This window comes from Lissotriton helveticus, chromosome 3_2 (assembly GCF_964261635.1).
Source record: "Lissotriton helveticus chromosome 3_2, aLisHel1.1, whole genome shotgun sequence".
Lineage (NCBI taxonomy): Eukaryota > Metazoa > Chordata > Amphibia > Caudata > Salamandridae > Lissotriton > Lissotriton helveticus.
The window spans coordinates 175361732-175389715 of record NC_136062.1 but is presented as its reverse complement, the minus strand read 5'-3'; positions in this window follow the sequence as shown (position 1 = coordinate 175389715).

The window sequence follows — 27984 nt, the reverse complement described above, 5'->3', positions numbered from 1 at the left end:
CCCTGGGGGAGGGGCCTATTGATGGAAAGCCAACTGACCACCTTATTTTTGAGGGCCATAACATGTTCTTTTGAGGATGGTTTTAGCTCGGGAACCCACGCCAGAATGACTGTGTATGGGCTTGCCTCCGGTGGTAAATCTACTACCCTATGTTTTTTGTTGATGCCCTGGTCACAATGTGCGACTACAGCTGGCCTTTCGGGGGGATGTGGAGATGTAACACAGTCGGTCAGTTGAGGTGCCACTGTGTGTGGTACGGGCTGTTGAGATTGTGAGGGCTTGGAAGCCGGAGCCGCCTCCTTCACCACCTCCTTTACTGGTGGCGTGGATACAGGCTTTTTATTCCTAGACCCCCCCCACCTTTGGCAATAATACTATCTTTTTTGGAGGTATCTGCTATTAGGATCGTAGCTTTTTCAATTGACCCTAATCTGGATTCGATCTTAGTTAGGCGCGCTTCCAAGGGGCTTAATAGTGACTTCAGGAGAGCACCGATGTCAGAGACAGTGATGTCTTCGTCACATGAGGTTACATTACAGCTAGGTGTCTGTAGTGGTGTTTGAGGGGGGGATTTGGCGGAGGTAAAGGCGTCTTTCTTCTTAGTGGTGTATGTCCCTTGCTACCAATTCCCGGGTTGTTTCCCTCCACTGATGGATTTTGCTTTGCTACCTTAGCCTTGCGTCCCTCTGGGTTTTGCGGCCCTCTTTTCCTTTTTGGAATTGCTCCTTCTCTTTCCCCCTGTGTAGGGCAGCTCACTTTATCAGTAGTGTCATCCGTGTTAGCCAAACTGACAATGACATTAATGGGGGGAGGCGGGGGCTGGGGTAGGGGTAGTAAGCTTAACTCTACAAGGGAGCTGGTATCGATATCATTGGTTAGTAAGGTGGAAATGGTTGCGTCAGGTGTATCTAACACACCACTAGCTCCAATCTCCCCGGTGACAGACTCTATACGATCCATTCTCTTTTCTGGGGTCCTACCCTGCGCTATTGTGCCCATGGATGATCGCCTCATCCAATCTATTTCTTGCGATATTCGCCTTTCCAGAATCGTGATTTCATCTATGAGGAGAGACCCCGCCTTTGCAAAATAGGTGTCCAAAGTACCTTTTGAGGTCCCAGCAGCTAGCGTGCTCTTGCTCCTTGTCTCTCTCGTGGCCATGGTTTTAAAGTTTGGTGAATGGCAAGGATAATTTGAAGAAATGCAAAAGGGGTGGCCCAATCCCGGTCTCTACCATTCTCGAACGGCCTCAAACGGCTCGCCCTTTGCTCGGGCTTAGCCCGGCGCACGCCTGTACGCGTCCCGCGATCGCGGTGAAAGGCGTGGTCAAATAGGTGTAGCAGGGGGCGGGAAGAGACACCAGGTGCGCTGCGTTGGTAATGCGCAGTGATTCCTGGGTCTCGCAGTCCCGGCCCCTGTCAGCGTGCGGCGGTGAATCCGAGGGTTAAGAGTTCCTCCCAAGTAGCAGGCTCCGTGAAGCAGAGATATTGAGCCCAGAGTCCTTGACTAAGTGAACAGCTGCGAGCGGCTCCCGCGAAGCGGGGGCCGCGAGCCGTAAGTAGCCGGGAGGAGCAGGGGGCAGAAAGATACACCAGGTGCGCTGCGTTGGTAATGCGCGGTGATTCCTGGGTCTCGCAGTCCCGGCCCCTGTCAGCGTGCGGCGGTGAATCCGAGAGTTAGCAGTTCCTCCCAAGTAGCAGGCTCCGTGAAGCAGATATATTGAGCCCAGATTCCTTGACCAAGTGAACGGCTGCGAGCGGCACTCACTCTTCGAGAACAGATTGTGCCATTCCCGCTGATAGATGGGTTAGCCATTTTGAGCAGATCTACAAAGGTGTGGACTTACCCCTTGGGAACCCAGTGTTTAGGCGCTCCTGTTATGTTTTGGGGTAGATGAAGTCCAGAAAGTGATTATGGACTCTTCAGGTTGAAAACCCCTGGGGCCCAATGGGGTCCCTGTGGAACTTTGTAAGGTTGATCCAGGGACATGGGCAAAATCCTAGCAAGGGTTTGACCCACATCCATCATGGTCCATGGCGGTGATTCTACCTATCTATAAAAAGGGCGCTAGGGATGATCCTGCTTGTTATCGCCCGATCTCATTACTGGATTCGGCAGCTAAAATTATGGGGAAGGTGATTTTAGATTGCCTAAGCACTTGGTTAGATGCCAGCAATGTGATATCAGACCTGCAATATCGTTTTAGCAAAGGCATGGGGACAGTGGACCAATGTATAAATCTACACATGATGATTAGCAAATACACACTTGCCAAAAAGGGACATATGCACATGACATTCATGGACTTAGAATAGTTCTAAATTATTGTTAGAAATAGGAATGGATGCCAACCTGGTGGCCTTCCTACACTGGTCCCACCTCAATCTGACCACATCTGCAAGATACAATGATAATGGCTCCCTTACAAAATCGTGGGAGGTTAAGCGGGGGATGAGGCAGGGATGTATTTTTGCCCTGGTCTTATTTACCCTGTACATTCATAATCTGGGGGCCGCCCTATCCATTGCTGGCAAGGACCCCTAAAGTAAGCTCTAAACTCATCCCTACTTTTTTATATGCTGATGATAAAGTTGTACTTGCTAGGACACCAATAGGGCTGAAACGGCGTGTAAATACTTTTATTGATTTTATGGTTTCCCTCAACCTTTCCATTAATTTTTCAAAGGCCCATATAATTTCTTCGGGTTATGTAGAGCATGAAAAGCGTACGTTTATATGCAAAGGTGGGGAATTGATTAATGTCGCAACATTTCCTTATCTGGGTATTCAATTAGATGGAAAGGTGTCATGGGTGGCACAGCGATTACCTAAGAAAAATACCCTATCCACGGCAGCAGGAGCAACAATGGATTTTGTCAGGAGACTGGGGAGCAAACCATTACACCATAATATGGATAGCAGTGCGTGCTAGGCATCGCCACCATATATATGCCCCAGCTCTGCCTAGCCGGCAATCGTAACAATGGCATGATGGTCACCAATGCCAGACGGCGTAGGCGATTGTTACGCCTTCGTAATCACCCCCTAAGTGAGCATGAGTGAATGAGCGAAAAGTAGTATACTGTTTCCACGGTCCTGAGGGATCAGGGTTGTCATGTTCGATAGTTGCCAAAAACGATCCTCTCCTTGGTAAGAGGAGTTTCTAGTGGCACTGTAAGCTTGCTGGTACCAAGGCCAACATACCCGGTGGGGGTGTCTAGAATCAGTCTGACATCAATCCTACAGTGTATGTTGTGTAAACACTCAGATCCTATATAGGTTTTATAAGAACTACACAACATGGCGCCGCCAATGTTGGTTGGTGCTTTCTCCTCTAAATTCATTGCATGTACTTTAGGTACACTCCAAATTGGATTCTGGGGTACCCTTATCAGTCCCTAGCATATGGTATACTATGTACCCAGGGCCTAGGCACCTCAGAGGCCTCTCAGGAGCTGCAGCATGTATATTGCCACCCCTGAGTGACCATTCAAAATGACACAACATGTCTGCTACAGCAGCCTGTGTAAGGTGGTGCATGCACCCCTTACTTAGATATAGGTTCACTATATCTATCGTTATAACTGCACATATAAACCTATCAGTCACCCCTATGGCAGGCCTTATCAATCCTAAAGGCAGGGTGCTGGATTTTATGTGAGAGGGTGCTCCTGCATGAGCAGAACCCCTCTGCAGACTTCTGAACCTTTATTCCGGGGTTGTTTGTGATGCAGCCAACAATATACTCTTAAGTGCATTAGAACCTTGTGGTAAATGCTAACTTTAAAACGGCTGTAAAGAAACATGTCGTGTTGGGTGTCAAACACCTTGGAATCATACCTCTATGCCAGTAACTGGTGGGGGGGAGGTATGATTCCACCCTCCTAGAGGGAGAAATATGACAGCACCGGTACACCCAGTACCAGCTTTCTCAACCCTCACATCACAAGATGGATGCTGCCAGTCACAGACAAAAGTCTGCCAACCTGCTGCTGGATGAAACTCCGGCAGGGGAGGCTGGACAATAGGTTTCCTTTCACAAGGAGGTGTGACCACCTCCCAGACAGGCTCTAGTGTATTGGAGCTGGGTGGGTGCACTCCAAGAGTGCTTTGATGTTTGCACCTGGAGCACATTTGGTGTCCCTGTGCATATTCCATCTCAAACCGGTCCCCTGCGCTGGTACGAAACTGGACAAAGGACATGGGTGTAGTCACTCCTCTGTCCTGACCATCCCATAGGTGGGTCCCCAGAGTTTGTCCCACCCCTTCCTTGGGTATAAAGTAGGAACCCCTGACTACAGGACTTTAGATTTTACCTGGACTAAACTCTGCTACAGAACCCAAGTACTTCGACGATCTGCATGATGCTGGATGACTGAAGAATCTCACTTGGAGTAAAGGAGTTACTCCCCTGCAAGGTAGGCACCTTTAATGCATCTGACCAGTTTGCATCTACGCAGCTCCTGATGGACCGTGAAGATTTTGCAACACAGGAGGTGGGTTCCCAAGCTTCCCCGAGGCCGACCCGTGCTCTCAGCAAACCTGAGACCCGCAGCCCTCGTGAGGACCATGCAACCCAAACCCATGGACACTGTGAACATTTGCAGCAGCATATGCTTTTTGGCAATCCCTGAGGCTGTGCTTTGGGCTACTTGTAGTCCAAGCCCCGAGCAGCGTTTCCACTGAAGATCACTGGCCTACACTCCACAAGTGTTCCGTGGGCTGGTGTTTTGTGATTCCTCACGAGGCCCCTTTGGGATCCCTGGGCCGTCGACTTGTGGGTCCCCGAGAAGGTAACCATAACTTTCTGTGGGCTTTCCTGGTTGCTTCAGGTGCGCCCTGACTCTCCATAGCTTGGGGAGTCCAAAGGACCTTGCTGGTCTTTACCGTAGCATCTTTTCTCTGACCGTGTGGGCTGCAGTTGCCAAGGCTTGTTGGTCTCCAATCCGGACACCGACCCTCCAGCACTCGACATCGTTTGTGGGACAGCTCGCCTGCGGACTTTGGCCATTGTCGACGTCTCCTGGTCCCCGTGGCTGCAGAGGCAAGCTTCACCTCTTAGGACTCATGGTATCTCATCATTAGCATTAATACCAGATGTATTAAAACAAATACAGAACGAGTATGGAGCAGTACCTGCTCTGAATTTAGGCATGAAATTACTAGGTAATTTTGCCCAGGTATCAGCTATAATATTAGCAAATATTAAAGGAGGGGCAGTATCGGTGGCAATACACCAATGCCTGAGGGAGTTCACTCCTCTACAACAGGAATATGAACTACCTAAAATAATTAAAACTGCTTATGCAGAATTAGGTAGAGACAGTTTGGGAGCTAGGGCTATAAAACCTCAACTGATGGGTAGTACCGAAATAGATTCCTTTAAGCAAGCAACTGCTTCTTCAAAGAAGAAATGGGAAAATAACAAAGAACAAAAGAATAAAGACAATAGATCTCAATCCAGAGGTATCCGGACACTGATACACGTTCCTCTTGTTCCTTTCAGGGTTCATCGAAAAACTCAGAGAGGGAAGGACGGTCAGAACTCAGACAAGAAGAGCATACAAAGTCCGGAGAAACTCAACGCGCTCCAGAATACACTTCAAGGAAAGAAGAAAGGAGGGTGGGGAGTAAGCATGGGCGGATCTAGCGGATCTCGCGTACGCGAATTTGCGTATTTACGGATTCGCAATCCGTAAAATCCGCGAACTCTCGCGGATTAGCGGATTTTTATGTTTTTTGTGTTGGCGAGCGTTCGCGAGGATTTGTGGACCATTTCGCAATTGCGAACGTACTTTTCGGCTCGCAACGGCCGCGACTATGTTGTTTCTACGTCTGGTTTATCATCACAGGTTCACAGCACCCTCTGTTTCACCACTGCCACCCTCTGGTACACCCATGCCACCCTCTGGTACATCCTCACTGCCACCCATTAGGTTTGTTTATCACTGTAGATTATGGGGGTGAAAAAAAGCAAGCACACCTGCCCTGCTTCAACTGCCATGAATTAATTTGGGGTTGATTAATGTGTCTGTGATTTTGAAACTTCCAGTCTGGCTGGCACCTGCTTCCTTCCTTATCTGTAATTTGCTTTCTGTTGCAGTGAAAGCAAGCACACCTGCCCTTCTTCAACTGCCATGAATTAATTTGGGGGTCATTAATGTGTCAGTAATTTTGAAACTTCCAGTCTGGCTGGCACCTGCTTCCTTCCTTATCTGTAATTTCCTTTCTGTTGCAGTGAAATTTTTTTTCACAGGACCTTTATGGTCTACTTCTAGCTATTCTATGAGCCTGATGTTTGGGTTATAGCAGGGTCATAGAATAGTTGCAAATAGGCAACTGAACTCTGGAGGGGCCCCTCAGGAAGCACTAGAGTGAATGGTTACTAATGTTAAGTTTGAACTTTTGCACCTGCTGATTGCTTTCAGTTTAGCAAAAATCGTTTTTCTGCAATTTCGCGCCATTTGCGGGGCGCGAATCCGTGCGAGATCGATTTCGGAAGCCGCGAATGAATGCGAATACACAATTTTTTTTTTTGCGGCGTGTATGTTCGCGTGATTTTTTGCATGTTCGCAAGGTGCTTGTAGCGATATGTTTGCTAAGTTACCCTAACGGTCGTACACGGGCGCGGCCATCTTGTTTGCGTGACGTAATTCCGTTTCCGGCCGCTATGTGTAATCTCGCAAAGTGTGCTGCTCGCTAGTACAATTTTGTGCGTGATCGCGAGGAAAATCTCGCGCGAACTTACCCATGCAGTCGTGAACGGGCACGGCCATCTTGTTTCTCATTCATTGCTATGGTTCTGGGCATGCTTTCTGTATCCTCTCTGAATCTCTTCCATCCTTTGCTTGTTTGAAGTTTTTTTGATCTATTTTACTTATTATCTATCCCTCTATTTTTCTAGCTCTATATTTTTGTGTTTTCTGCTACTTTTTGTTAATTTTAAACTACTTTTTTAAACTCTTTCCTTTTCTTCTTCCCTATTCTATTTCTTCTTTATTATTTACATTCATTTCTGCCCAGACCATGGTAAAGGGAGCCGGGAAGCACCCTGAGAAGGGGAAGGGTCCCGCACCCCGTGCCCGGCTCCCGTGCAGGCGTTTGAGGGGGGAGCTAGTGATGCCACGGGAGATCTTTAGCGCGGAGGAGGTGGCCGCACTAATATTCCACGTCCAGCGCCGCCTCCCCAAGACCATTCTGGGAGGCGGCAAGATCGCAACCGGCTATGGCATCCGGGAGCGCCGGAAGCGGTGGGAGAAGGTGTGCCGGGCCATGTTTAAGCTCTCTGGGGTCCGGCGCACCTATAACCAGGCCACCCACCGCTGGACGGATGTCATGGACCGGGTACGTGACTTGCTGGACGCGCTCGGCGTAGAGTCCCCGGGCTTGGTGAGTAGTAGTAGCTATTTCTAGCTATTTCATCACTACTCTGTTTTATCCGGCTCTGTTATTTGCAAATCTTTGTTCTTTACCAAGAGCAATAATGCTGCCGATTACATTGTAGGTAAATTATATTTCAAAATCTTCTATGCATTTCAGGTGCACTGCTCTCCTTCTCAGTAGCCTTGCTTGCTACTATGCTTATTTGTTTTGTATTTTGTGTTCATTTCATTGGCCTGAGAAATTATGTATGAGTGTAGTGTAAAGAACTGCGTAATGCTAGACACTAAGGGTCATATTTTCAATTACCGGCGCATCCCTGCAAAGTAGCAGGGATGCGGCAGTAATTGTGCGCCATGCCACCACCACCACCCATGGGCCCAAAACGTCACAGAAGCCTTACGCATCTGTGCCGTAAAGGCGGCGCATTGCTGGAGTTGCGTGCCAACGATGGCGCAGCTCCAGCAATGCTCTGGGGTGCCCTATCTCCCCAATGCTGCATCAAGCCGTACGTCGGCTTCAAGCAGGCGCAGTGTTTCAGTTACGCATCATTGTCCTAAAAGTGACTGATTGACATCTTGTAGATTTCCCTCAGCCACTTTTAGGATTTGTTCCTGCGCAGGAACGCCCTCTCTTGCGCCGGAACGCCCCCTGATGGCGCAGGGCTTTACAGCGTGATGCATCTCCGTCATTTTTTTTTTTATATACGACGCACCATGGCGCCTCTTTTGTTCTTCCGCTGCGTCACAAAAGTCACGCAACAATGGAGTAAAATGAGCCGCAAGGGACTTCTAAATCAGCCCCAACAGACTGAAGTCCAGTACTTCCTTTAGACACATGGCTATAAGAAGAAATAGTGGTGGTGGTCGGTGGATTGATAGTTTGAGTATTCACTGATCTGCAAGCACGATGGACTTTGTCTGTCACTTCGCGTGCTGCGGACTGCTGCCTGCCAAGTCTAGGCAAACCTTTTTAGTAGTCTGTTTAGTGAGTTACATAGGAACTTTCAAAGTCAACAGTCCGCAAGTCAGACAATACGAATAACGTAGTATATCATATGAGATTGGTCAATATATCCTGTGGAATAGTTGTCTATCTATTTGCTATTTCTCCAAAATATTTTGTTATTGTTCTTTTGAAATGTTTGATTTGGTTGACAAATCTCATCCATGTTTTCTGGTCTTTCTTTCTTTCATGTTGTACATCAGCTCCCCCCAAGGGCAAGAGGACACAGGAGGAGGAGGAGGGTGCTGTTCAGGAGGATGCACGCCAGGATCGGGCAGGCGAGGGCTCCTTTGCTGGCCCCAGTAAGTTTTAATTTTAATATAGAGTACCTATTATTCGATTTTTTCTAAATCGTCTTTGATCTTCTTGTAGACTGGATCTAAATTCTTATCCTGCCTCGACTATGACTCCCTGTGGTATTACTAGATTATTCTTATTAGTCTGTCTGTGTAGCTAACTAAGATTGCACATTTGGCAATTCCATTGGACTCCCATTCTAGTCAGCAATAGCTCTATGCACTGAGTGCAGTCCTCTGGGATTGTCCATAATGTCTTTTCAAGTCTTCTAAATGTTTATGCTTTGACAATTGCCAACAATAAAAAGGTGAATGACCACCAAGAAAGAATAAGATACTACTTTACTTTTGGTTTGGATAGGAGGACAATCCATTCTACTACTGTTGCAGGGACAAATCTGCACAAACCGAACTATGAACACTAAATAGTGCATTATTTATCAATTATAATAGGCGCAGGTAGACTTTCTTTCCACATACCTCAGTGATATCAGACTTTGAAGAACCCCCAATCTCCTTACTGACTAGATAGTGTGGCAGAGTCATTTAGCTCCCAAAGTCACCGATGATTGATCCCCAATGATGATTAGATTATCCAACGCAGGACAAGAGTACGGAGTCAGTCAAGAAGTGTCAGAGGCACTCATGCTTGCAAAAATTCCAAAACCTTTAGCTCATCCACTCTAGTCTGGAGGACCAAAAACCACAGAGTCTATTTAAGTTTAAAAGCTTTATTAAAACTAAACACATTTATTAAAATACACTTTGTCATAAAAGTAAAAGTTTAACTGAAAATGGAAAAGTGCTTAGTGCTAACGATTAATTGGACACATTTCTTGTGGTTGAGCTGAGCTCTCACCTGGTTTGAACTTGAGCTTGACCCTGATCGTGTTCTTAGAAGTCAAGCTTCTGTTAGGAGAAAAAGTGGCGTGTGTTAAAAAAAAAAAACAAGCATTCATCAGTTGTGCCAAAAAGTGCAGCAAGACAACAGCCTTCCCTGGAAAAAGGGACATTTTTACTTTAGAGTATACAGTTACAAATTATTACATTGTATTTCGTTTTTTTAACATTTCTTTATTCCTCCTAGACCAAATATTATATAGTAGTGAGTGGTGTATTTCTAACATTCTTAAATGTACTTTGTAGGTGTAACATCTGGTGGCGGGGCCAGCGCGGAGGTGGTGGTGTTGGACGAGGACTCTGGGGAGGATGCGGTGCAAGTGCCGGACGTTCCTGTGAGGGTTCACACGGTGGTGGCGGGAAGAGGTAAGCTATATATTCCTTACTTATTGAGATTGAAGACTGCATATTGTGCTTTCTGCACGGGTGTATAATAAATCAACCAGGTAGTAGCCTCCTCTAAATGTACTTCGACTTAGCTGTGAAGTTTTTGGTGAGAAGAATCCCAATAAGATCTTAGATGAACTTGATGGATGGGATGAACGAAAAGCGAAAGAAGGGTGTAAGTAAGTGTGGAAGGACGAGAAATTTTATGACGGCTGGCAAAGAAGAATGATATGTGTTTGCTTGGTCCCCGAGGTGGCTGGGAAGGAAAGAATATGGTATGGTGCATGGCTGGGTCAATGATGAAGCAAGGATGGGTGGAAGGAGAACAGCCTGGGTGGGTGAAACAGAAACTGTATGTGTGCATATACTTTGAATGGATGGATGCCTGGAGCATGGTATTATCTGACTCTTAGATAGCATATGTGTATCTAGAGAGAGTAGATGGTCACTGGATGAACTAAGTGTTACCTTGAAGAGCATGTAACACCGCACCCGCACGTCCGTTCCAGTGTAGGGAAGGCAACTGGCAAGGAAAAGAAATTGTAAATTTGTCCAATACTACCATGAATAGTAGCAGTAGTTTGTATTGCAACTGCAAGCACAGCATATATCCGGTTATTACGGTGGACACTCCGTACCTCTCTTAATAACTTTAGTTTAGTAGTAGTACGTCATTCATGTGTGGGTGTATCACTGTTCACTCAATAATAAGCAAAGCACCTAAAGTCATCCCATATGTCATCAAATACATCCCATGTGAAGTGATAGATAATCAAATTATTTAGCTTCTTCATTTTCCTTTTCTAGTTCTCATTTGCACTGTAGGGTGAAAGGTAAATTAATTAAGCAGTAGCCCTTGTAACAGAGTATTCTCAGTGCCACCCGTAATAGAAAAGTAATAGCTTCACCACCTGCATGTACTGGACCGGTACAGTAACGCAAGTCTGTCTCACTCATCATGGTGTGCGTCTGTTTTTCTCGGGTGCAAGTTCACTGCGCTGGCATTCTGCCGGTTTGCATAAGATAACGTACCAATTTTCCTAAACAAGAGAGAAGAAGAAGAATAAGACTGGTGTACTGTCATAGTCGACTGTAATGGAAGTCCATAGTGGTCGTAGAATTTGTTCATTAAACTCCCACTAATGTTAGAGCAAGGATGCAGAAGTGGGAGGTTAGATAGATACTGTCCTCAATAGTTATGTACTGTGCTTTCAATTTGCTACTTGTACTGTGACACAACTTTCGGCTCAATCACTTTGTGTTATTAATGTTAAGGAGCATTGGTTACAGACTATGTCTTTCTTTCTTCATGTAGTTGCTCCTTCCAAATCGACATCACGGAGGGAGCAGGCTCGAATGGCCCGGCAACGGAGGCTGGATGCCACTGTCGCCGAATATCGGCGGCTGGTGGCCCTGGAGGAGGAGGACACGCAGTCAACCGGTGGAACCACAACATCCTCCACTGGGACAGCTGCATCCTCCTCCGTGCCCCCACGGGCTGCCAGCCAGCGCAGTGCTCCAGCGGTACGGAGCCGGGCTACCAAAGCCAACCGCCACCGCCAAGCAGCAAAGACACCAGCTGCCCCCCACAGGAGTTGCAAGGCACGCCAGCGCCGCTTAGGACTCAGAGTGTCCTACCTGGAGCAGGAGGTCCATAACTATAAGAACTTGGTGGAGGGCCTCCGCTTCGACCATGCCACCCTCCGCAAGGAGTATGATGCCCTGGCCGCTAAATTCACCAGCACCCTCCAGTAGTGTAGTGTCCCTTGCCCTTTTTTTAGAGACTTTTGGGGGGTGGGATTTGGGAGTTGGGTTCTTTTTGGGACTTTTGAAAGACAATCGTTGGGGTTAGGGAGGGTCTTGACGGAGATTATTTTGTTAGGGCTACATAAATATACTTTTTTAAACTTTATCTGACCATACCTGTTTTTTACTGCTTTTGAGTCTGGTGGGTGGGGGTTTAACAGTAAGTTTGTTTTCCTGAAGAGTCCTAGGACTTTAGTAGTACTACCGTCAATCTCTCGTCCAGTCCTAATACTCCATTATACTACCTCCCACCAAACGCTTATCATACCTGTAATTTGTGTTTGAAATTAGGGCTAGGCCCAGGGCTGGCTCCACGGGAAATGGGGATTAAGGTTGGCAATCCTGGGCGGATTAAATGTCCTCATTGCGGTGGTACTACTAGTGGTGTGACACAGTGGCAGTTGCATGCCTATGGAAAAAAAGAAAACGAAACCTGGTTTGTCCTTACTGTAGCATTACAACAGTTACGGTACGATAGAGAATATAGCAGGTGACAGTACACTAGAACAGTGCCACAATGTAGCCTAACAAATGGTAAAGTATTGCAAGTATAACTAGTACTTGCGTTGAACTTATTTGACATTGGCTCCTACTACTACAAGAAATAGTACTGAAGCTGAGTAAGTCTAGAATATATCCTCGGATTCCTTCACCAGCCTGTTGCTATCACCTTATCCTCCCCAGCAAGTGTGTGGAATTATTGATGTCATTTAGTCACACATCAAGCAAAACCACACAGCCCGGGGGAAGAGGGTTAGGGTTTGGAAAATGGATGGGAATGGGGGTTTCTTTTTGGGTAGGTTTTGTTGAGAGAAGAAAAAAAAAGCACAGCATGGACAAACAATAATTGAAGATAAAGAAATCTTTGGGTACAAACTAAAGCTAACCACAAATCTTTTAAGTGACATAAAGGAAGTGCATGCCCTACTGCATGCATTGTTACTGAAAAGTAAGTAGTACTAGAATGCGACAGTACAGGGCTGCAGCGTTTTGACTAGCCTATCTCTGCACTCAGAGAAACACTTCTTACATTAAATTAGGTTTAAAAATTAGCCGAATGAAAACCTATAGAATGGCTGTAGGGATCAATTTAGAAGCAGAGAGAGATCCAAGAAATGCAGTCAGACTCATAGAAGAAAACAATGGATACTGCATCTGTATGTTGTTGGAGTTGTCCTGTTGAATTTGGTAAGTAAGTTGCATGCAGCAAACAATTCCTCTTATTAGCGGCACTCCTCCATTCCAGCTGACGCTTCGTCCATCAATGTTGGTGACCACTGACAGAAGACACCCTGTCCACTGCCTGCCTGGCGGATGTTGACTGAAACCCGGCCTGTAATTATTGAACGGAAAGCAGGAAGTGCTATTACAATACCACTGATAAATAAATATAAGGTATGTACGCTGTGTGGTGCAAAAAGTCACACTTTGATTTTCCTAATAGACAGTACAATATTTTTGAAATTGCGTACTCTGTCTGAGTCACCTTTTTAAGGATAAATAAGTATGGCCAAATTAATTTAGCGGATCTTTCCCCTCAAGCTAGGTGTACTGTAAACTGTGTTTTAGAACAAAATTAGACCTTCCCAGCAATGCTCCCACCAAGACCCTTACTAAAGCCAGTCGCAAAAATGTAGAAGACCCCCAATCAGATCTCAAAAAACGAGGCCTAGCAGAAAAATGGTGACAAAACGTACTTTGAAAGTAAAAGTAGGCCCAAATACCCCCTTACCCACCGTGGATTGTATTCAAACCACTTGCAAGCAAGCAAAAGTATCCATAGCCAGTTGCAAAAATCTAGAACACCCCGAAACACATGCAATCCTGCTGCTAGGGCTAACCCTAACGAACCATAAGTTACAAAAAGTGCCAAAAGGCTTTTCCTTATGGATTTTGTCCAAACCACTTCTATCCGGTATTAGACCTTCCCAGGAATGCCCCAGACCCGCCAACCCACCCGCAAAAAAGCACGCAACAACACCCCCAAACAGCCAAAAAGCAAAATCTCATACTTACAATATCTCTCGACCTTCGGTCCAAACGCGCTGTGCAGCTAGGTCATCATCATAACTCCTGTTTTCCACCACGGATTTCCTGAAAAGCAAATGCAATCAAGATTAGACTGTCGCAGCAGTGCTCCGACAGAGACACCAAAACCCACCCACAAACACCAGGAAGCCCCCCAAACAGGCCCCCGAAAACGCTACATTGAGCAAGATGTCAGAAGAAATAGCAAAAAAAAATTCTGCATGGATTTAGTCCAAACCACTTCTATCCGGTATTCGACCTTCCCAGGAATGCCCCAAGACCCGCCAACCCACCTGCAAAAAAGCACGCGACAACACCCCCAAACAGCCAAAAAGCAAAATCCCATACTTACAATATCTCTCGGCCTTCGGTCCAAACGCGCTGTGCAGCTAGGTCATCATCATAACTCCTGTTTTCCACCACGGATTTCCTGAAAAGCAAATGCAATCAAGACTAGACTGTCGCAGCAGTGCTCCCAGACCCCAAAAGTCACCCACAAACACCCAGAACCTCGCCAAAGAGCACCTCAAAGGCAAGCAAGTCAGCAAAAACGGCAAGAAATTTCCACCTCATATTTGGTCCAAAACACTTTTATCCGTTATTAGAGCTTCACAGCAATGGGCCCAGAGCCGTCAACTCACCCGCAAAGAAGTAGAACACCTCCACAAGTGCTGAGTCTTTCTTCATTGGGCGTAATCCAGCCCTCTGCTTTGAGGGAAATAGGAGTCTGGAGGAGGAGGATAGAGGAGCATGTTCTTCTGAACTTGTGAACCTGAGGAATGTAGACTGTGGCACCTTCAAATCAATAAGCAAACAAGTGAAGACAGTTCTGCTGATGGGCTTGTTTTTGTGATTAGGTGATTAAAGTTGGAATTAAATAAACTGTGCAAAACAAAGAAAGACAGACACACAGGAATAAAAGTGAATAAGGACGAAAAAGAAAGTTATTGATTCATTGTCTCATTTTCAGGGCTCGGTGTCAGGGAATAAGAATAAGAGTTCGTCATCATACTCTGCGAATTCAGGCAGGATGAGGTCAGCGTCACCGAACAGAGAACAAATTCCCTCATCTACGTTGCTGTCCTCCTCGTCTTCATGCGGCGTGCTTTCTCATACTTTGTAATCTGGTGGTATGAGGTGCTGATTCATCTTGATCATTGTTAGCCTCTCCACATTTTTGGGCAAGAGGCGGCTCCGTTTGGGAGTTACAATGCCACCAGCAGCACTGAAAACATGTTCAGAAGACACACTTGCGAGTGGGCAAGACAAGTAGTTTATAGCCAGGTTGGAGAGCTGTGGCCACAATTGTTTTTTCCCATGCCAATACTGCAATGGCTCATCATTAAGAAAGACCTCTGTTGAGTCATTCAGATAGTCCTGCACCATCGACTCAAGGTCCTCAACGGTTCCTCCACTTTGCTTACTTTTTGCTGTGCTTGTGACCTTTTTTCGAGAACCATACCCAAGCAAAGTTAGCCAATCCTCTTCAGCAACCAATGTTACTCTTGTGTGTGGTGCAGATGATCCGGTTGCCGGTGTCTTTAACGGCTGAGAGGTCACTTGTGCCACAGCCACAGGTGCAGAAGTGGATTCTTTTGACTGGGGATGGCCTGCTGATGCTGATGCTGATGTACTGCCTTCTCCTTCAATATCCTGCCGTTCTTTTTCAAACCTCTTGGCTGACCAGGCTAGCCAACGTTTGTACTTTTTAACATCTTCATCAGCAAAAGGAAAGAATGCTTGGCCTGCCAGCGCCTTTTTGTAGCGTGGATCCAGAATAGTAGCACAAATGTAATGCTTTTCTGAGTTGATCATTTTAAGACGTTCATCACCACGTAGGCGCTCTAATAATTTCTCCGACAAAACAAAAGGGTCTTTGTTTTTTTCATCTTTTTCTAACTCAGAAGACACCGCCTTCAGTTGGTGCTCCAGCATGCACAACAATGGGATAGCTTTTCCCAAATTACAGTCCTCCTTGCTGACTGCACGCGTGAAGACCTCAAAAGGACGAAGCATTTCTGTCAGGCTTTTAACTATTTCCCAGTGCGCCGCATCCATCCTCAGGTCCTTCTGAGCTGTACCCAGTGTTAAGAAATAGTGATCGAGTACCGTATACTGCTCATACTGACGCTCAAGCATGTAGAAGGTTGAGTTCCAACGTGTTGCCACCTCCTGGATGAGTGCTTTCACTGGCATTCGACGTTCATGTAGCAGGCTCCTCAGATGCTTCCGGGTCTTAAAAGAATGGCTGAAATGGTTGCACATTTTTCGGCAGGTGGCCATTACCTCGCACGCTGGACTGTCTTTATCACTCAAGAATTTTTGAACTACCAGGTTGATACAGTGCGCCAAACACGGCACTCTGAAATAGTCACCCAGCGCCATGGCCTTAACTACATTGGCGCCATTATCCGTGGAAACATAACCAATCTGGCATTTTTTTGGGGACAGCCAGTGAAAGACCTTTTTGTTAAACTCGTCCAAAATGTTTCGTGCTGTGTGACTTTTCTCCAAGCCAAACATGGCTAGTGTTGCATGTTTCCGAGCAGCTTTAAAAACTTGGTCCGGGTCAACACCTGCGTTTAGCTTTGCTTTAACCCCTGAAAAAGAGACCCAGTGTGCAGTGATGCACATGTAATCAGCGCCTGCGCCACTGGTCCACATGTCTGTTGTCAGATGTATAGTGTGAACAGCACTCTTCTGCAAAGCTGCCCCAATCACCTCCAGCACATCTTCATGTAGTGCTGGAACCGCAACTCTGGCAAAATAGAACCGGCTAGGAACCTTCCATTTAGGGCAGAGCGCTGCCACTAATTCTAGAAAACCTACCGCTTCTACAAAAGAAAAAGGGAGAAGGTCCACAGCTAGCATTTTAGCCAGCTTAGTGTTATACAGACGCGTCAGTGGGTGGTTGCGTTCATATGGCGCGTCTGAACAAAACATGGTTCTAATGTTGCCCTGGACCAAGCATTTACGGGATGATAATGACTTCTTTGACCCAATTATGCTCGCTGGTGAACTTTTTCGCGTTGGTGTCTCACTCGCTCCAACACTCTTAGTGTGCCTCACATGGGGTGTGCTGCTGACAGGGGTACTGGGTGTAAGTGAAGTGTTTGACACGTCTTCTTCCTCCTCGTCATCATCAGATGAAACATCAACGTTTTCTTGACTTCCAATTCGGGCTTCCTTGATCGCCTTTAGGTGCGCAAACCATTGGACAGTGTGCTGTCTCCTAAGATGACCTCTCTGGCCTCCGGTACCATAGTTGGTACCAAACTTACCACGACTAACTGCAACCTTACAAATGGTACAAATGGCGAACTTTTCCCTTTTTGGGCAAACAGTAAAGAAGTCCCAAACTGGGGACTTGAAGTGTCTGTGGGGGCCGGAGGAGGCGGCGATACTGGTGGTGGTGGTCATGCTGCTAATGCCAGATGAAGTGGAGGATCTGGATTGCCCAACTTTTGTACGTTGTGCACTTTCACCGCCACTAATTAAGGTCGAGGTGGATGGAGGTCCCTTCTTGTGAGAACGAAATATGGAAGCGGTACGAGTTGGTGTACTACTTAACTCCAATGATTGTGGTGTTTCCACTGCCTCCTCGTCGACAACATCATCATCATCACGCTCAGCAGCTTTTCGGGCTAGGGTCAAAATGTCTGTTTGCTGCATGCCCGCTGGTGCTGCAGTGACCTTTATGATGACTGGGTCATCGTTGTCAGAGTCTTCATCAGCAGCAGTATCCGCCACTTCTTGTTGAGCCTCATCATCACACTCCATAACTCTGAGACTTTGGACGAGCTTCCTTTTACGCTTAACTACCTTTGTCAGATCATGTGCCTCACTCTCAGACGGCAGTGGTGCTGGTTCCCAATTTTGATCCGTATCATCAGAAGGAGGTGTGCTTGAAGAAGATGTAGACACCACCCTTGATCTCTTCCTTGCTAGGGGTGTGGAAGACAATGAATGATCATCAGGAGGAGTGTCTTCCTCAAATGATACCTCGCCTTGATTGTTGATTTCCTGATGTGCCCCTACTTCGGGAGGAACAACTATTGTGGGCACTTGTGACCCTCCATGCACCTCTGCTTGCGCATCTCCTTGCGCTGCCTCTCCTTCCACATGTACTTGGGCTTGTACTTGCACATGTGGTTTTTGTTGCGGCTGTGGTTGTTCAACACTCGTCAGATGAGTTACAACAACCTGTGTTGATTGAGGGACATTGCTGCTACTTTCGTGCGATGAGCCAACATCACTGGTCGATGGTGATTGAACATCTAGACTAAGTGCCTCTGCAGCAGTGAAGGGCTTGGACTTAAGTTGGCGTGGTGGTGGTGGTGGCACTGAGTCCAATGGAGCGGGGGTGTTGCTCCCAGCTTGGTCCCCAGCAGATCCCACTGCTGCTGCAGGCATACTTTTTTTTTTACTCCCAAAAAAAGGAGCGGCCGGCACACCAGCCTCCTTGGTAACTTGCTTCTTCTGCTCCTTACTGGCAACTTTCTTGCTAGAGGAGCTACGGGTAACTTTTTTTGGGGCCATCTTCTTCAGAGCAGGTCAGAACAGCAGGCAGCAGTTGCACGAGTTGCAGAGTTGTCTGTGTCCAGACGTGACGTCGCGTGACGTTATGCTGCACACACACACCGCTGCAGGACTTCTTCCTGGCACTGGTGGTTCTCTTGAGTCTTGTGCACCTAAAAGCAATGGAAGACAGAGGAACATCAGTTCAGTTATACACCCCAAAAAATCGAAAAACACAGAAAAATCAGCACAATCCCATGCCATTCATGATGTTTACATTCAAGACACCCCACAGAAAGACTAGGCCCATGCAACACTCACTACCCCTGGGCATAATGGATGAAAAGTAGGCAAAATAAGTGCAGGCCTCAGACACTGCCTCTCTTCAAAATGGCCCCTTGCACCCCAAGCACATGTTGCCTGTACCAGCCAGCACTCAAGATGGCCACCACCACCACCCACATGGCCAGTCCACATCAACAGTACACCCCAAAAAAAACGAAAAACACCCAAAAATCACCACAATCCAATGCCATCCAGGATGTTTACATTAAAGAGAGTGAGACCCCACAGGCACACTCAGTCCATGCACCACTACCCCTGGGCAAAAGGCCACATCAGCAGCCCCAAAAAAACGACAAAAAACACAAAAAACAGCACAATCCCAGCCCATCCATGGCCTCAATGGTGTTTAAATTCAAGAGGACACCCCACAGAAAGACTAGGCCCATGCAACACTCACCACCCCTGGGCAAAGGCCACACCAGCAGCCCCAAAAAAACGACAAAAAACACAAAAAACAGCACAATCCCAGCCCATCCATGGCCTCAATGGTGTTTAAATTCAAGAGGACACCCCACAGAAAGACTAGGCCCATGCAACACTCACTACCCCTGGGCATAATGGATGAAAAGTAGGCAAAATAAGTGCAGGCCTCAGACACTGCCTCTCTTCAAAATGGCCCCTTGCACCCCAAGCACATGTTGCCTGTACCAGCCAGCACTCAAGATGGCCACCACCACCACCACCCACATGGCCAGTCCACATCAACAGTACACCCCAAAAAAACAGAAAAACACCCAAAAATCACCACAATCCAATGCCATCCAGGATGTTTACATTAAAGAGAGTGAGACCACACCACAGGCACACTCAGTCCATGCACCACTACCCCTGGGCAAAAGGCCACACCAGCAGCCCCCAAAAAACGACAAAAAACACAAAAATCAGCACAATCCCAGCCCATCCATGGCCTCAATGATGTTTAAATTCAAGAAGACACCCCACAGAAAGACTAGGCCCATGCAACACTCACCACCCCTGGGCAAAGGGCCCCACCAGCAGCCCCCCAAAAACGACAAAAACAACAAAAATCAGCACAATCCCAGCCCATCCATGGCCTCAATGGTGTTTAAATTCAACAAAACAGTGGTATCATGCACCCATAACCAACCCTGGTCCTACTGGATACTGTGGCTACCCACAATATATTTTATTTAATGTTCTGAAAAAGTTCCAAAATTGTAGTTGCAGCAACTGTAATGCCCCAAACAAACTTACTTGTGAAAGTTGATTTCTAATCCAAAAGTGATCCAAAGAAAGTCAAAAAGGCCTCAAATCCAAATATCCAGCAGCACCCACAAAAAGTAATCCTTCCAGGTCAAGGTCCAAATGAAAGTGACCAGGACATGAAGAAAGCACTGGGAGGAGCCTGCTGGACAGGAACAGGAAGTTGGAGACTGTGGGGCACTTCCTTCCCCCCACGCAAAAATGGACTCCTTGCAAAAAAAAAGGCCATGCAAATGTCAACCTGAGGAGTGATTCTGATAAAAATCATCATTTTCTGAAGGTTTATCCTGTTTGCTGGTGGATTTCTTGTGCTGAATTGCAAAATCTCTATTTCGCGAGTGCGAGATTGTTCCTGTCCGCCGCAACTATGTGTTTGCAATTGCGACCTCTCGCGAGGCGTGCTGTGCAAGGTGGCAAGCCGCGATTACGTATTCGCGGGCGCCAAACTCCCGCGGGATCCCGCAGCAAGATCCAAAATGGCGCAGCACTCGCAAAATATGATCGAGAAAAACAACTCGGCAAACGCTTAATGACGGAAAGTGAACGCCGTGCACCACGCCGCGCGCCGCAATATTGTATCACCAAGCAAAAAATCCGCCGCGAGCGAATTCACGGATTTTGAACAAATTCGCGAGAGTTCGCGGATTGCGAATTTGCCTAAAATCTGAAAAATCCGCGAGCGGAACGGATTTTACGCCCATGCTTAGTGGGGAGTAATTTCAACATTTAGGATAAAAATGTATTCATTTTTTAATTTTATCAAATTTGATGAGTGGGATTTTGGCTTTATAGGGGATAAGGATGGGGAGTAATTAAAAAACAATATTTATCATTTCTTTTTAATATTTAAAATATTTAGTTGTAGGATTTTGTATTTATAGGGAATAAGTATGTGGAGTAGTTTTTAAATTTTAATTACAATAGAAATATTTTAAAAAATCTGTCAAATTTTTGTAGTGAATTAGAGTGGGTAATGTTATTTGTAAATTTTTGACATTCTTTTTATTTTTATGCGTGAATTTAGTAGTGTGATGTTTATTTTATAGGGAATAAGGGTAGTCATTAGTTTTTAAATGTTGTTTAAAATAGTATTTTTAAGGTAGAAATTGATATTTTCAAATTGTATTTAAAATTTGAAAATTTAAATCTGGAGACAAAAAAATTAATATTGAGGTTATCTTTATTTTTTGTACATATTTCTATATTTTTTGTAATTTATTTACAAAAATAAAAAATTGTAAAAACTAATATACAATTAAAAAAAAGTATTATAAGGATAAATGTTATTTTTTTATTTTATTGATTATAAATTTGGAGTCGGAATAGTTATTTATTATATTTTATTCTCCAGCATTTGTTTTGAGTTTTGCTGATTTTAGAGTTGGAATAGTAACTTATATTTTTTTATTATCCAGCACTTTCCCTGAGTTTATTTTTTTTTGGGTTGGAATAGTAAATTAATTAGGTTTACTATGCAGTACTTGCCCTGAGTTTTGTTGGTTTTGGAGTTGGAATAGTAATTTATTAGGTTTTATTATCCAGCACTTTCAGTGAGTTACTTTGTTTTGGAGTTGGAATAGCAATTTAATTAGGTTTATTATCCAGAACTTTTCCTGAGTTTTGTTGTTTTTGGGTTGGAATAGTAATTTTTCATGTTTTATTATCCAGCACTTTCCCTGAGTTTATTTTGTTTTGGAGTTGGAATAGTAATTTAATTAGGTTTAATATCAAGCACTTTCCCTGAGTTTTGTTGGTTTTGGAGTTGGAATAGTAATTTAATTAGGTTTATTATCCAGCACTTCCCTGTGTTTATTTTGGAGTTGGAATAGTAATTTAAGTAGTTTTATTATCCCGCAATTTCCCTGAGTTTTGTTGGTTTTTGAGTTGGAATAGTATTTTTTGTTGGTTTCGGAGTTGGAATGTTTTATTATCCAGCACTTTCACTGAGTTTATTTTGTTTTGTAGTAGGAATAGTTATTTAATTAGGTATACTATCCAGTACTTTCTCTGAGTTTTGTTAGTTTTGGATTTGGAATAGTAATTTAATTAAGTTTATTATCCAGCACTTTCCCTGGGTTTCTTTTGTTTTGGAGTTAGAATAGTAGTTTAATTAGGTTTATTATCCAGCACTTTCCCTGTGTTTATTTTGGAGTTGGAATAGTAATTTAATTAGGTTTATTATACAGCACTTTCCCTGAGTTTTGTTGGTTTTGGAGTTGGAATAGTATGTTTTTGATGTTTTACTATCCAGCACTTTCCCTGAGTTTATTTTGTTTTGGAGTTGGAATAGTTATTTAATTAGGTTCATTATCCAGCACATGCCCTGAGTATTGTTGGTTTTGGAGATGGAATGTTTTATCATCCAGCACTTGCCCTGAGCTTTGTTGGTTTTGGAGTTGGAATGTTTTATTATCCAGCATTTTCCCTGAGTTTTGTTAGTTTTTTAGTTGGAATAGTAAATTAATTAAGTTTATTATCCAGCACTTTATCTGAGTTTCTTTTGTTTTGGAGTTGGAATAGTTATTTAATTAGGTTATTATCCAGCAATTTAACTGAGTTTTGTTGGTTTTGGAGTTAGGTATAGTAAATTTTAATTGTTTATTAGTTGTTTTATTTTTTTATTGTGTACGTAAATTTTAATAAGAAAGAAGATGTATGTTAGTTATTCTTGTAAACATTTATATTGGTTACACATGTTTTTTTTATTTCATATTTTATTTGTTCTCATTTTGATTTTTTTGGGAATGTATTTATTGGCATTTTCTGAATTACAATACAGAAACAATATGCATCTATGGAGCACAGTAGTTCTTTCAGTGTTACAGCAACAGAATATTTCACTAGCAGTGGTATACGGGAAAATAGCAGTTCAATAAATCAATCACTCAATGCATTTATAGAGCGCTCTACTCACCCGTGAGGGTCTCAAGGTGCTGTGGGTGGGGGGGGGGTGCTGCTACTGCTCAAATAGCCAGGTCTTGTGGTGAGATGGTCCTCGGTCAGTCGTAGGTGTGCAGGGAGGGAGTTCCATGTTGTGGCTGCCAGGTGGGAGAACGATCTTCCTCCGGTGGTGGTTCTGCGAATCCGTGGGATGGCTGGCGGAGTGGAGGTGGGAGTGTAGAACGAGAGGCGGTTGTTGAGGTATTCGGGGCCCATGTTATGGAGTGCCTTGTGTGCGTGGGTGAGGAGCCTGAACGTGATCCTCTTGCTGACGGGGAGCCAGTGCAGGTTTCTCAGGTGGGCGGATATGTGGTTGTGGCGAGGGATGTTGAGGATGAGTCGTGCGGAGGCGTTCTGTATGCGTTGTAGTCGTTTCTGGAGTTTGGCGGTGGTTCCAGCGTATAAGGCGTTTCCGTAGACCAGTCGGCTGGTGACGAGGGCCTGGGTGACGGTCTTTCTGGTTTCGGTGGGGATCCACCTGCAGATCTTTCGGAGTATGCGTAGGGTGTTGAAGAAAGAGGACGAGACGGCGTTGACTTGCTTGGTCATCGTGGGGGAGGAGTCCAGGATGATTCCCAGGTGCGGGCGTGGTCAAAGGGTGTCGGCGCGGAGCCCAGTGCTGCGGGCCACCAGGAGTCGTCCCAGGCAGAAGGGGATTGTCCGAGGATGAGGACCTCCGTCTTGTCTGAGTTCAGCTTCAGGCGGCTGAGCTTCATCCATTCTGCGACGTCTTTCATTCCTTCTTGGAGATTGGTTTTGGCGGTGGCTGGGTCTTTGGTGAGAGAGAGTATCAGCTGGGTGTCGTCGGCGTATGAGATGATGTTGATGTTGTGTTTGCGTGCGATGGCGGCGAGGGGGCTCATGCAGATATTGAAGAGGGTTGGGCTGAGCGAGGAGCCTTGGTGTACGCCGCAGATGATCTCGGTGGCCGCTGAGCGGAAGGGAGGGAGGCGGACTCTCTGGGTCCTGTCTGAGAGGAACGAGGTGATCCAGTCCAGGGCCTTTCCTTGGATCCCAGTCTTGAAGAGGCGGGTTATTAGGGTGCGATGGCATACGGTATCAGAGGCTGCCGAGAGGTCCAGGAGGATGAGAGCGGTTGTTTCTCCATTGTCCATCATGGTCCTGATGTCGTCGGTGGCTGCGATGAGGGCGGTCTCGGTGCTGTGGTTGGCACGAAATCCGGACTGGGACGGGTCGAGCGAGTTGTTTGTCTCGAGGAATGCAGTCAGCTGTTTATTGACGGTCTTCTCGATGACTTTCGCCGGGAAGGGAAGAAGAGAGATGGGCGGAAGTTTTTGAGGTCTTTGGGGTCCGCTGTGGGTTTCTTCAGAAGGGCGTTGATTTCTGCGTGTTTCCAGCTCTCAGGGAAGGTGGCTGACATGAAGGAGTTGTTAATGACGTTCCAGAGGTGGGGTGCGATGATGATGTCGGCTTTGTTGAAGATATGATGGGGCATGGGTCCGAGGGGGAGCCGGAGTGGATAGTGTTCATGACGTGAGTGGTGTCTTCAGTGCTGATAGGGGTCCAGGCGCGGAGGGTGGTGGTCGGGGTCGTTGGTTCGGTGATTGGAGGCGGAGTCTGTGGTCCGAAACGGTCATGTATATCTGCCATCTTGCGGTGGAAGAACGTGGCGAGGGAGTTGCAGAGGTCTTGTGTCGGTGTGATGTCGTTGTTGCTGACGCTGGGGTTGGAGAGCTCTTTGACGATGCTGAAGAGTTCCTTGCTGTTGTGGGTGTTGTTGTCTAGCCGTTTTTTGAAAGATGACCTTTTGGTGTTGTGGATCAGCTGGTGGTGTTTGCGCGTGGCGTTCTTGAGGGCTGTCATGTTTTCTGTTGTCCGTTCGTGGCGCCAGGTTTCTTCGAGGGTTCGGCAGGATTTCTTTGATTCTTTGAGGGCGTCAGTGAACCATGAGGTTTTCCTGTAGCCGGTCTTGCTTTGGGTGGTTCTTCAGTGGGGCGAGGTCGTCTGTGCAGTTGGTGATCCACTGTGCGAAGTTGTGGGCTGCTTTGTTGGTGTCAGCGGTGTCGGCTGGCAGGTTCTGGCTTAGAGATGAGAGGAGCTGATCTGTGGTGATTTTGCTCCAGCATCTGCGGGGGATCTGTTGCGTGCGGTGGTGGGATGTATTCTTATTGAAGGTGAAGTGGATGCATCTGTGGTCGGTCCAGTGTAGTACGGTGGAGTGGCTGAAGGAGACGTGGTTGCTGGGAACGTGGAACATGGGGTCGAACGTGTGGCCGGCGAGGTGGTGGGGGTGTTCACCAGTTGTTTGAGTCTGAAGTTGGCGAGCAGGGTGATGGTGTTGTTGTCGCTGTTTTTCTCCAGGTGGAAGTTCAGGTCCCCAAGGAAGATGTATTCTGGTGAGGCTAGGGTATGCGGGCTGATGAAGACGACTATGATTTCTCTGAATTGTGTGCGCGGGGCCGGGGGTCTGTAGATGAGCGTTCCTCTAAGGGTGGTCTTGGGGTCGGTGTGAATCTGGAAGTGTAGGTGTTCGGTGACTGAGAGTTTGTTGATGGTGTTCCTGTAGACGATGGCGATTCCTCCACCGGTTTGGTTGACGTGGTCCTTCCGGGTGATTTTGTATCTGTCCGGGATGGCTTTGGCGATGTCGGGAGCCGAGGAAGCGTTCATCCAGGTTTCCGTGAGGAAGGCGACGTCTGGAGCTGTTGTGTCGAGGAGGTCCCAGAGTTCGGCGGTGTGTTTGTGGACGGAGCGGGTGTTGAGGAGGATGCACTTGAGGTGGTTGTTGTTGTTGCTGCTGTGTTTGGTGGGCGGGGGCAGGTTCGAAGGCAGGTGAATTTGCAGGCTTGGCAGGTGAAGGGTCCGTGGGTTCGCTTCGGGGTGGCTTGGTAGCAGGCATGTGGCCGTCTGGTGTTGAGTGCGTTGAGGGCGGCGGAGTCGCATCTCAGTCGGGTACTCTGGGTTCGGCGGGGCCAGGGGTTCTGGCACTGGGCGTGGTCCAGGTGTGGCCTTCGGCGCGCCAGCGGCGCGCCCGTTGCCCGCGTCCACTGCGCGGCCTCCATATGAGGGGCTGTGGGAGGGAGAAGCAGCTGGGAGGCGGGAGCGGGGTGGCGAATGGGACAGCGGAGGGCGGGGCCGCAGGGACGCAGCGGCGGGAAAGGTGGCACTGAAAAAAAATGGGGGAGGGGGCAGAGAGGCACCCCATTGGGAGACCAAGTGGAAACAGGGGGCACAGAAATGCCAAAACGGGGGAGAGGGGGTACAGGGCACAGAAAAGCGAAGGCAGACAACTGAGAGCAGGGGGCACAGAAATGCAAAAATGGGGGAGAGGGGGTACAAGGGCACAGAAAAACGAAGGCAGACAACTGAGAGCAGGGGGCACAGAAATGCAAAAACGGGGAGAGGGGGTACAAGGGCACAGAAAAACGAAGGCAGACAACTGTGAGCAGGGGGCACAGAAATGCAAAAACGGGGGAGAGGTGGTACAAGGGCACAGAAAACGAAGGCAGATAACTGTGAGCAGGGGGCACAGAAGGACTTACTCAGGCAGCATGCAGCCGCAACAGCACTAGTGGGGCAGGGTCACAGGAGGACCGTGTGGCGGCTGGGGGGGGGGCGACCTACCTGCTGGCAGGGTCAAAGTTCAGTGTTCCTAGAGGGCACCATGAGCCCCTCCCCCCACCCATCACCCCACCCTGAAAGATCATTGTGAGTCAGTGAGTGTGAGTCTGAAGTGTGTGAGCCACGGCGTCCATATTTTCCAGAACTTTTTTGGGACAGGCCTGTGCTTTATAGGTCGTTTTCTCCCTTAACACATACATATCCATACTCTTTCTCTATCCGACCAGTGATGGGCTCAGTATAGCCCTCCCATGCCTTAGCCAAGCCACATTTTGCCACAACTAATCTTAGCTGAAGCAGGGTTAACTTTTGTCTGGGGAGGTCAATCTCCGTAGATATTCCCAACAGAACAAACAGGAGACTCATGGGTATCGTTTTCCCCAGGATAGCTCACAACTCTTCCAACAGGGTTTCCCAGTACGTTTGAAATTACGAACACCCTCACATCATGTGGAAGAATGTACCCTCAATCGTGTTACATAGCAGACAGTTGGGTGCTTCCGCCCTCACTATGCGGTGCAGTCGGTATTTGAATTGGATCAATCTAAGTCGCGACTTGATGGCCACCTCCCGGGGATGCATCAGTGCCATTTCGCAATCCAGGTCCTCTATCTCTCCCAAATCTGCCTCCTATTTCGCCCTCAACTTCTGCAGGGAATCTGAATCTGGCTTGTTGTTGATTATGGTTCTATATGTCCAGGAGACTGCCTTGTCTCTGATCTCACCCATCAGGAATCGTCCCTCTAAACGGGCGTATTCTGGGATATCGACGGTGTATATGCGTTGTGCCCGCCACGCGGGCATCAGCTGTAAGTACTTACAGTGCTGCGTCTGATTCATGTCAAGCTCAGTCTGGAGATGAGAGAATGTTACTAGCTCCTTACTATATAGTATGTCCTTAAGTTGTGAGATGCCCAACAAGTCCCACTTCCTGAAACCTCACAGTTTTGCAATTTCTTTAAGCCGGTTTCCCACCCAAATTGGGCTTTCCCTGGTCACCCAGACATCCCATTTCATCTGCCTTTCTGCCTTTTTCCATGGTGCGATAATGATCCGTGTAGCTGGGAGGACAATTAAATGAGCCACCCAGTAATATGCCCGGGGTCAGGTAAGGAAATGCTGCCATTATATTGGTTGCGTTGCAATGTCGCCAGTGCTATCCTCGGCGGTCTCCCATCCCAAAGAAACATCCGCTGTGTGTCGTCAATTTTGGTGAACACCTCATCTGGTATCAGCTGATAGGTGTTTTTCAGAACGTGTAAGAATTTTGAGAGCACTACAATTTTGTAAAGGGCTGCCCTGCCAAGCAGCGTCAACAGCAAGAACTTTCACCTCTCCACATCCGCGTGAAAATCCCCGAGCACCCTGTAAAGATTGCGTTCCAGCACCACTGCTGTATTTATTGTGACATGAATGCCTATGTACCTTATGCCATCTGGGGCTAATTGAAGTTGGCTTGGGCAGGCATTGTACCCACCATGCAGGCCCACCAGATAGACATGATTTTTCCCAGTCAATTTTAGATCCTGCATGTGCGCTGTAAGTTTTGCAACTTTCCATAATATTAGGGAGC